Here is a 12,520-nt window from a genome sequence, read left to right on the forward strand (position 1 = left end):
AACTCTGATTTCCTAGGTGTAATTTTCGCTCTTCTTGGCCTGATGCCCGAACCCATGGCCCAAAGTCTTTTACAGATATGTCGACCGATCCTCTGTCTCGACATGTAATCTTCTAACATATTCCTCTTTGGCTCAACATGATTCTTTCTGCTTTAATTGTTTCTCCCTGATCGAAGTTTCCTACATCACTCAAAACATATATCAAATCATAAACACTATCAATTGGTTTTATCATCAAAATTTGAGGTTCAATAGAAATTACTTGATGCATTTCATGAGTTATTTTTAAATTAGTATATAAAATGTAAAAAAAAAAGGGGGGGGATCATGCTTGTCTCTCTAGTGAATTTGAAAAATTAAAAAAATAGAGCATGACAATTGCATATTAACTTCTAGCACTAGGTATGAAGAGTTAGATTCACTTAAGAAGAAAAATTCATTACTACAATAAACAAAATGGTTTATGTTTAATGAAATCATACTTGATGATTTAATGATACATGATGATTTTTATGATTTATGGTTTATTGATCTTGATGACTCTTATGATAAATCTTGTTTTTTTTGTTTTAAACGATGATGCATATTTTTGTTTAGGATAAAAGATAAAGGCATGCTTTTATGAAATAAATCACATAAATTGAAACACATAAAGAAAAGGAATGCATTATTCTTGAAAATGTCTCTATCCCTAAAATTTTATCAAGTTTTTAATAGGAGATTAATAAATCTATTTATGTTATTTTGAATCTATTGAAAGTGATTTTGATGATTTGACGATTTGAATTTGAATTTGAATAAGTTTTATCTATATCATGATCTTGAATTATCAGAATTATAACTTGAGATTTTCTTTATATGAATCAAGATCCTCTACTCTTTATTCTTATATGACTCTTGCATTTTATTAAAGAGAATACATATCCAAATAAATCATGATTTTTATCTTGATTTCTTGGTTTTCAATCACTTACATTTTTCATTTGAATCAAGATCATTTATTATGATTCTTCCTTTTTGTATTCACTAAAAACGAGATTTCTTTTAATCATGATCCTTCTCTTGATTTCTCAATATTCTTGAAATTCTCTATGATGTTTTTATTTAAGAAGAGATTTATACAAATTATAATCTTAATTTGTCAACTTGAGATTCATTATGACTCCTTTGTATTGATCATCAAATTGATCTCTTATGTTTTGAAGTTTTTCTAGATAATACAAACGACTGATGATCTTTTGTATCGATCTTTCATGATCTTTGATATCTTTCATATGATGATCATTGATGTAAATTTTTGTACCTCCCCTCTTCTTCTTTCTTATTTGTAATGACAAAGGGGAGAAAGAAAATTGCTAGCATATCAAAAGAACTATAATTGCCAGCTTGAATATTAAACTTAGGCATGATAAATCTCCTAAATGCATAAATTCTTCTTATTCATTTTTCGGATCATGATCTTGATTTCTCGATTTTTATGACTTGAGTTTTCTATAAATCAAGTTTTTTTCTTTAACTAAAGAAGAGATATATTCAAATTAACCATGATATGTCACTTGACTTCTTGATGATTATGACTTGAATTTTATTATGTACAATTGCTTTATATTTATGATTTGTATATCTCATGATATGATTGAATCATTGATGTAAAAATGGAAGAAAAATTATACTATTGTATTATTCCCTTCTCTTTGACAATAACAAAGGGGGAGAAAGATTTGCTAGCTTACACAATTCAAGAAAAAGCAAAAACTTATTAATTTACAAAAATTAGCTTCTAAAGAAAGAAAAACTTGCTAGCTTACTCATCTCAAAAGAGAAACAAAGTTTGATAGCTTAAACATTTCAAGATACAAAAATTGCTATCTTACCCAAGAAGCAAAACTTGTAAATATATCTCAAAAGAGAAAAAAGAATTGCTAACTTGTAATCTCAAGAGAAGCAAAATTTTGCTAATTTTCATATCTCAAAAACTTGCTAGTTGCACTTCTCCTTTTTGTTGATGACAAAGAGGGCGAATGTACGATGATGATCATGCATGGTATAATGAAATTTTATTATGTATGATAGTTTCAATACACTACTTGAACTTATGATGTAAGTAATGATGTGATATATTGCATAAAACTCATGATTGGAATTATGGCATTTTGATAAGGGAAATTTAGTTTAAACTCTATCACCAATTGGTTGTCATCATTAAAAAGAGAGAGATCGTTGAATCTCGAATTTTGATGATAAAATCAATTGATGAGTTTATAATATAATTTGCATTTTGAGTGATGCAGGACTAACTTCGATTAGAAAAGGCAAATCGATTAAAGTAGGAGAAATTGAATGTTGGGCCAGAGTGAAACATGTTAAGAGATTGGACATTGAGTCGGAAGATTAGTCGACGTACCGGTAGAAGGACTTCATGCCATGAGTTCAGGCATCGAGCTGAAGGATCAGACATTGCGCCAAGGAGATCGAATGTTGCAGAGGTTAATATGTCGATTAGGCAATATGCCGAAGGAGATGACGATGCACCGAAAGATCAGATGAAGCGTTGGACGAACCGATAGCATGTCGGACAACATAGGATTCATGCTTGTAATAATTTGTCTAGATCGATATAGTTTAGGTATAATTGAATTAGTTTCGAGTGTAATCAGACCAACTCAATTAAGAGGCCCATTGGGCCAGAGTTGAGATTGTTATGGGCTAAGTGGAAGGCCCATTCAGTGACTCAAGGTTAGATGGAATCACCTATGAGCTGGAAAAGTCAAGAGCTAATGTATGATGATGATCATTCATGGTATAATGAAATTTTACTATGTGTGATGGTTTGGATGCACTACTTAAACTTATGATGTAAGTGATGATATGATATATTGCATATAATTCATGATTGAAATTATTGCATGTTGATTGAGGGAGTTTAGTTTAAACTCTATCATCAATTGGTTGTCATCATAAAAAAGGGGGAGATTGTTGAATCTTGGATTTTGATGATAAAATCAATTAATAAGTATACGATCTAATCTGTGTTTTGAATGATGCAAGACTAACTTCGATTAGAAAATGCAAATCGATTAAAGCAGGAGGAATCAAACGTTGGGCCAGAGTGAAACATGTTAAGAGATTGGATGTCGAGCTGGAGGATCAGTCGATGTACTGATAGAAGGATTTTGTGCCATGAGTTCGAGCATCAGGCCGAAGGATTGGACATTGCACCAAGGAAATTAGATGTTGCGGAAAACATGTCGATTGGTTAATACGCTAAAGAAGAGGATGATGCATTGTAAGATCGGATGAAGCGCCGGATGAACCAATGACATGCCGGACAATATAGGGTTCATGCTTGTAATAATTTGTTTAGATCAAAATAGTTTAGGTCTAATTGAGTTAGTTTCAAGTGTAATCAGGCTAACTCAATTAGGGGCCCATTGGGCCAGAGTTGGGGCTATTTTGGGCCAAGTGAAAGGCTCATTCAGTGACCCAAGGTTAGGTGGCACCTATGAGCTGGAAAGTTCAATAGCTAAGGTGTGATGATGATCATGCATTCTATAATGAAATTTTATTATGTATGATGGTTTGGATACACTACTTAAAGTTATGATGTAAGTAATGATATGATATATTGCATATAATTCATGATTGAAATTATGGCCTATTGATAGGGGGAGTTTAGTTTAAACTCAAGCATCAATTGGTTGTCATCATTAGAAAGAGGAGGATTATTGAATCTCAGATTTTGATGATAAAATCAATTAATGAGTTTATGATTTAATATGCGTTTTGAGTGACATAGGACTAACTTTGATAAAAAAGGTAAATCGATTAAAGCAAGAGGAATCAGATGTTGGGCCGGAGTGAAACATGTCAAGAGATTGGACGTCGAGTCGGAGGATCAATCAACATACCAACAGAAGGACTTCGTGCTATGAGTTTGGGCATCGGGCCCAAGGATCAGACATTGTGCTAAGGAGATTAGATGTTACGGAGGTCAACATACTGACTAGGCAATACGTCAAAGGAGAGGACGATGCACCGAAAGATCGGATGAAGTACCGGATAATGACTTTGAACTCATCACAAGAAAATTTAAAGAGTTCATAAAATAAGAATCTAATAATAAAAATGAACATAAAAAGAAAATGCTGCCAAGAAAAAAAAAGTACTCAAGGTTCACTTGGGACGAATCAAGTGCATCCGAAGTGGCAAACTACACTTTGATGACTCTCCACAATGAGGTAAATGACTTAACCAAAACCTCTTTACCTTATAATGAATTGCTTGATGCATTCTATGAGTTGTTTGATGATTTTAAATTAGTTAGTATCAAATATAAAATACTAAAAAAAGATCATGCTTTTCTTTCTAGTAAATTTAAAATTTTAAAAAATGAGCATGATAATTATATGTTAACCTCTTGTACTGAATGTGAAAAATTAGATTCATAGAAAATGAAAATTTTACTATTATAATAAACATTATAAAATTTTAAATTTGATATTAAATTATTAGACATGATCCTTGCTAACAAAGGTCATGTACATAGAAAAGTAGGAATCGATTTTGTGAGTAGCAATACTCAACAAAAATCGACTTTATTTGTTAAAGGACTCACATTACAAGTTTCCCTTAAAAATAAATATAATTTTTATGGTAGACATGATCATTTTACTTACAAATATTTATTCAAAAATTATAACTCGTATAAATTTGTTTGAGTTCCTAAAAGAATCATAAATAACTTAATGACAATAGATAAGATATGACCCAAAGTCAAATGGATACCTATACAAACCCACCTTTCTTGTAGAAATATCTACAATCGAAAACTAGGAGCAAAAGTTAAAATTTTGATAGTAGATGCTCAAAGCATATGACTGGAAATCCAAAACAATTCACAAAGCTCGCTAGCCGAAACAACAACAATAAAAGAAAAATGATTGAAATTAGAATTATTAGTAATAAATCTTTTGATTGAAGACTTTTTATTTTTTTAATGTTACACTATTAATCTTTATCATGATGAAACTTATTTTTCAGTTTTACATGATGATGCATGAATTTGGCATAAAAGACTTGGGCATGCTTGTATGAAATCAATCACATAAATTGAAACAAAAAAAAAGGGAAATATATTTTTCATCAAAATTTCTCAATCTTTATCTTATCGAGTTTTTAGAAAGAGATTGATGAATCTATTTGTATCAATTTTTTTTTATAAATCTCTTGAACTATGAAAATAATTTTGATGATTTGAATTTGAATAAGTTTTATCCATATCATGATCTTGATGATTTGAGATTTCTTATGCATGAATCTAGATATTTTACTATTTGATCTCCTATGTTTCTTTTTTGAGATTTATAAAAGAAGAGATTTGTCAAAATGAATCATGTCTTTTGGTATTCATGACTTGATATTTGATATTATATCTTTCATGATATGATTTTCATTATATATAATTCCTTTAAATTTATGGTTGTATATCTTATGTTATGATTAGAGCATTGATGTTAAAAAAAAAAATTGTACTATTATATTCTTCCCTTCTTTTTAACAATGGCAAAAGGGAAAAAAGTCTTGCTAGCTTACACATTGCATAGAAAAGCAAAATTACTAGCTTGCATGCTCTAAAATGATGTAAAATTTACTAGTTTACATGTTTAAAATAATGTAAAACTTGCTAAATTACTAGTTTGCATATTCTAAAGAGATGTAAAACTTGCTAAAATTGCTAACTTGAATATCTCAAAAGAGAAGTAAAGATTGCTAGCTTATACATTTCAAAGAGAAGAAAAACTTTCTAGCTTGCATATCTCAAAAGAGAAGCAAAGTTTGCTAGCTTGCACATTACAAGAAGAAGCAAAAAAATTACCATCTTGCACATCTCAAGAGAAGCAAAAACTTGCTATCTTGCACATCTTAAGAAAAGCAAAAATTGCTAACTTTCATATCTCTAAAAAATTGCTAGCTTTCATATTTCAAAATTTTGCTAGTTGTACTTTTCTTCTTTTTGTTGATGACAAAGGAGGAGAAATTATGATGATGATCATGCATGGTATGATATAATTTTATATTTTAAAATTATATATGATGATTTGAATATTAGAACTAAGTTGGCACTAAGAGGGGGGGTGAATTAGTGCTTACGTAAAAACTAACAGTTTCAAAACTTTCGTTCGATAAAGCTCGTATCGGAAAGATGAGTTTAACTTGAAAGTGTGTTCGTAAGCGTAGTGAAAACAATAAGCAAGTAAATCAGTTTGCAATATAAATAAAAAATATGAAAGAAATACAAAATAAGTTTTATAGTGGTTCGGTCGTCATGACCTATATCCACTCTCGATTCCTCTTCACTCGAAGCCACAGGCTTCCACTACTGATTTTCTTTCAACGGGCGAAGATCAACTACCCTTATAACTCTTCTCCTTTTTACAAGCTAAGGAAAGATCTTTTATACCTCTCTCTTTTAGACCTATATCTCTCTTTTAGACCTCGACTCCTTCTAAATACTATGAAGGAGTGACTCTATTCTTCAAGAGAGATTACAATTCTTTTTCATAAGGATTATTTCCCCCCTTTCAACTTACTTTTTATTCAATTTTTATATTTCAAATAAGAATAGCTAGGGTATTTATAGACCTCAAATTGCTTCAAAATTAGAGCAAAAATGTTTCATCCCAAGTTTCTTGGGTCCTAGCGATACCACCGCCAATAGCATTGACACTGGGCGGTACCACCGCTCAGTCTAGCGATACTACCACCTGACACAATTTGGGAGACTATACTAGGGTGGTACTATCACCCAGTCTGGTGGTACTACCGCTTGACACAATCTTAAAGACTGTGTCTGGGCAATACCACCGCTTAGTCTGGTAGTACCACCACCTAACACAATTTTGAAGATTATGTCTAGGCGGTACCATTGTCAGACCTTGCTACAGGACATTAAATAAGCTAAACAATAAGTCCAATTGACCCTTAATTGAGTTGGCATTATTTCACTCCAATACCAACTCAATTAGACTTAAACTAACTCAATCTAAACAAATTATTACAAGCATGAATCCTATATTGTTCGATATGTCATTAATTCATTCGGCACTTTTTCTGATCCTTCGGTGTATCCTCCTCTCCTTTGGTATATTGCACAATCGGCATGTTGTCTTCTCGCAATATCCGATCTCCTTAGTGCAATGTCTAATCTTCTTGGCTCGATGTCCGAACTCATGGCACAAAGCCTTCTGTCGACACATCGACGGATCCTCCGATCTGACATCCAATCTTCTGATATGTTCACTCGGGCCCAACATATGATTCCTCCTACTTTAATCAATTTGTCTCTTCTTGATCGAAGCTAGTCTTGCTTCACTCAAAATATAGATTAGATCACAATCTCATCAATTGATTTCATTATCAAAATCAGAGATTCAATAATCTTTCCATTTTTGATAATGACAACCAATTGTTAACAGATTTTAACTAAACTCCCCCTAACAATATGTCATATTGATAGAACTTTAGAATTCATAGAATTATAAGTATTTTACCATTGCATGCAACATGAATATTGAAGGAACCAATCATATCATTGCATGTAACATAAAATCATGCATAATCAAAACATCTAAGTACATCATCCCATGCATGATTATCATCATAACTTATGCATCATCATCATATCTTCTCCCCCTTTGTCATCAACAAAAAGGAGAATCGTAACTATCAATTTTGAGATATGAAAGCTAGTAATTTAGCAATTTTTTTTATCACTTTAGAACATGCAAGCTAGCAAATTTTAGAGATGTGCAAGTTTAGTAATATTTGTTTTTCTTTTGCAACATGCAAGTTAGTAATTGTTGCTATTCTTGAAATGTACAAGCTAGTAAGCTCTTTGCTTCCTTTTGAAATGTGCAAGCTAGTAATTTTCCTCCCCTTTTGTCATTATAAAAAAAAAAGGGAAGAATACAATATTTTAATTCTTTTCCCTTTACATCAATTTTCAAATCATGACAAAGATAAAGTATCAATCTTATTTTAATATAGCATATTGAAATAAGATACTATTTTATAAAATGATAATTGTTGACTTTCACATCATTTCATAAAAAATCATAAGTATTGCATGCATCATTCTAAATCATAAATATTTCAAATCATGATGATATCAAAATATCAAATTATCAAATTACATTACATCCTACCATGATCATAAATTCTCATTTGTATGCATTAACATAATATCATGAGTATTTCATACATAATTTCATATCATCACATGAAAAATATCAAGTAAAATTAATTGGGTGATGAAATATACACGAATACAAGGGAGTCATGAACCAAATTTCAAATTGTAAATATCAAAAAAATAAGAGAAAAATTATGATTCTTTTTGGATGACTCAAATTGCAAAAAGAGGAATCATAGTAAATGAACTTGATTCATAAAAAATCTCATGTTATAATTCCAAGGATTCATAGAAAAATCATGATTCATTTAAATAATTCTCTTTTTTAGTAAATAGCAAAAAGAATTGTAGGAGAACAAAATATGAAAAATCTTGATTCATAATATATCTCAATTTATAAATATCAAGTGAAAGAATCAAGATTAGTTTAGATGAATCTCTTCTTTAAAAAAAAAGAATATAGGAGAATAAAAGATCTAGTTTATGTATAAAAAAAATCTCAAATTATCAAGAACATGATTCATAAAAAAAACCTTCTTAAATAATAAGAAGGAATGATACGAGAATACATAATAAGAGATCTTGATTCATAAAGTTATAATTTCTAAGAATCAAAAGAAAAATCATCATTCATTTAGATAAATCAAATAGCGAAAAGAAGAATCATAGTAATCATAAAAATCAAGTTATAATTATCAAGGAATCGAGATCATAATTTGGATAAAAAATTATTCAAATTTAAATCATCAAAATCATGTATATAGTTAAAGAGATTAAAAATAAATAAATAACATAAATTGATTCATTAATCTCTTTTTGAAAATTTTGATAAGATATAGAAATTTTCAAGAAAAATGTATTCCCTTTTTATTTCATACAAGCATGCCTTTGTCTTTTATGTCAAATAAAAAAATGCATTATCGTTTAAAACCAAAAGAGCAAGATTTATCACAAAAATTATAACACATAATTCCAAAACATATTATTTCAATTCATCATTGCTTCAAATCCTCATACATAATATAAAATCATCATGATATCAAACATTTTAATATTTTCATTACATCATTAAAACATCATGATTTTATTAACCATAAAGCATTTTCAATCAAAATCATTTTGTTTGTTATAGTAATGTATTTTTTTTTAAAAGTGAATCTAACTTTGCATGCTTAATGCTAGGAGTTAACATGTAATTTTTTGTATATTTTTTATTTCTTATTAACTAATTTAAAATCATCAAACAACTCAAGTAATAAGTCATTAATAAATGTATATTTACTATGTCCTATATTTGTGATATCAATAATAAGTATGTAAATTAGTTATAGTGGTCTAGAAGTACTTAATTGACTTTTGAATTTGAAACTATTCTTTATATTTTTTTAATTGATATGTATCATAAATTTTATTTTTAATAAATTTTATTTTTGATATTTTTATAATTTTTTAATTTAAATTTGAGAAATTAATTGTATACTAATATGTCAGTCTCCTGGGCCAAAGCCACATATCATTATTTAAAGTTGAAAAATGAGTTATATCATGTAAGTTATTAAGATTAATAGTCTAAACATTTTCGCTTTCTAAAGCAATAAAGGATTTATTTCTATTTGATATGTCCAATAATGCAAGTTTAAGAATTTAAATTTAACTTTATATTCTTTTATCATGAGTTGAAACACCTCTTATATTGTTATTTTGAATACTCTTTTATTAACTCTTTAAATGCTATAGCTTAGCTTCCAATTTGGGTATTATTAGGTTATATTGTTGTTGGCTCTTGATATTTAGTTACTAGTTTTTTCTTTTCTTTTTGGAGTTGTTATTCTTATTCATATAATCACCTGAAAAGCAATGATGATGGAAATATTTGGGAATTCGCTCGATGTAAAACCCAACTCTCTTTATCTTCCTATTGGGTGTTTCGCTTTTCTCACAATACCTTTCTCGATCAGGAGGTTATAATTTTCCTTACAGATAGAGAGACAAACGAAGATGAATTCTCAATCAGATCCATTTCGTACAACACGCGAAGCATAAAAGAATTAGAAGAACTAAATCTCAAACACCTATGTATCTACTACTGTCGTGTCATCGGAGAGGAAGACGACGGCTACTCCACGAGATCTTGTAGTGGCTCGACTCCTGAAGGCAAGTCGGTGAACAGATCGAGTATTCGGGAGAAACTTGTGGATTTCACGGAGCGGAAGCTGAATGATCTTGTTTTCACGGTGGAGAAGATGTCGGAGGAGCTGCGAACGATGAGATAGACCAGACCTTGAACTACAATGAACAGACTTGCCTTCACCAACTCCTTGCTCGAGTCTTCGAAGACCATCATCGTTCACTTCACTTGCCTGAACTGATCCGAGGAGTCGTTAATTGATATGAGAGAATGATCAAGAAGAGGTGCTTGCTGACATATATATATATACATACTTGAAATCAATCCAAAGAAGCTTCCTTCTTCCCGAGCAGCTCCTTTTGCGCATAATTGAAATGGTCAAACAGTCTCATGAGCTAAACGAACGAGAGTCAGACAATTCTTTTAAGACAAAGTCAAAAACTCAGTTGCTTTCATTGAACCCTTCCACGTTTTCTATGATTAGAAATCCTCAGATGCAAACATAGATATGAGATTCCTGGTGCCTCTACAACATAATGAATAATTAAGCTCAATAAACAGCAGTCTCTGCTTAAGACTATTACGAATCTTGCTGTTGTTGGACGTGAAAGTGATGTGTAGGTGCTCCGTTCTCAACTCACAGGTTTCAGTACGAGTTGGTAGACAAAAATGGTAAACTGTTCATCTTGTTGTATTACTCGAGAACAATTTGTGTTGATTATAGAAGCCTAAGCCTAAGATAAATCACCAATGAAGATGATAGAGTTTATGGTCACATTTTACCCCCGTCAAATTCCTCGTGTTCCGTAGTCTGAATGATGTCATGATCCTTTGTGCATGGTTGAAAGGATCAGAGTCGTCTCAAAAACCGAGTGATAATGACACATGATCTTATTATTTTTATTTTTTAAGCCCAATGAAAAGTCAAAGTTCAGTTCCGATTCTTTGAACAGTCACACATTGTAGAAAATTAATAGAAACATTAGCTCTTGTGCATGCATGCATGCATGCATGCATTTGGAAACGAAGGTTGTGGAGACAGTAAGATGTTACGTATTAATATGTATGAGTGGAAGTAGGAGTGAGTAAGGTATTATAATTATGCTATCAATAATAATTTTCTTGAGAACCTACCAATTTTTAATAATTTCGAAATAATACCAGAATTTTTAATAAATTCAAGATAAAATAAAAAAATTTATTGGTATTTGAAACTTCATATTATAATATTTATTTTATCCAAAAATCAATATTAGATAATATTAAGAATAGGTCCTCCCTCTTCAAAGCCGAGAAAAAAGGTCCTAACAGTTCCTCCCTCTTCAAGTCAGCCTTGTCCTCAAGGCTGAGCAGCATCAATCTCACGGGGCTTCTCCATCGCTACTGTTGTTAGGACCCTTTTTCTGAGTCTATTTAGTTCAATTTTTTATTGAGTCTTTTAGTTTAGTTAGAGTCAAGTAGAGGTTTATTTAATATTTATTTATTATTAAGAGTCTAAGTCCTGGTAGACTCTAGGTGGAACTCTATAAATAGTGATGTAACCCTTTTTTTAAATCAATTAATCAATGAAATATTATTTCACTCTGTGGACAAATCCTAGGAGGCCGTCCCCTCGAAGCAATCAAGGAGGGACGATTCCTCGAAACGATCATTATTATTTCCTTTTCTCTCCTTTCTTCCATGATAAGATATTAGGATCTTATCAATTGGTATCAGAGCGACGATAAAACTTTATGGTCTTATCATTTCGTATCAGAGTAGCAATCCTCGACATTTTCACTGTTCTCGCTACAGTTATCATCGTCTCAAAAAAAAAAAAAAAAAGGAACGCACGAAAAAAAAAAAAAAAAAAGAAGGAAAGAGATCGTGTGAGAAAGGGTGAAGTCGGCAGCCACCGACCACCACTGCCTTCTCCATCGCTGCCACTACTAGTTGCCGCAATCTTCTCATCGATCCCAGCCCTCGACGAGGCAACCACCGCCGTTGCCTCCTCCACCGCTGCCCGCTCCCGTTGGGTCGCAATCGCAGCTGCTCGACCTCCCCTCCTCAGCGATCATTGGTGACGCTGCTCCCAGCCGCGCCACCACCGCTGCCTCCTTCACCACCACACCGCCGTTGCCAGCATCGCCAGCGGCTCCGGTTGTGGTGCGATAGAAATAGAGTACCCTGTTTTCCCTCTCCAACATCATAACTTCCCGGGC

The sequence above is a fragment of the Musa acuminata genome, unplaced genomic scaffold (assembly GCF_036884655.1).
Source record: "Musa acuminata AAA Group cultivar baxijiao unplaced genomic scaffold, Cavendish_Baxijiao_AAA HiC_scaffold_1139, whole genome shotgun sequence".
Taxonomy (NCBI): Eukaryota; Viridiplantae; Streptophyta; class Magnoliopsida; order Zingiberales; family Musaceae; genus Musa; species Musa acuminata.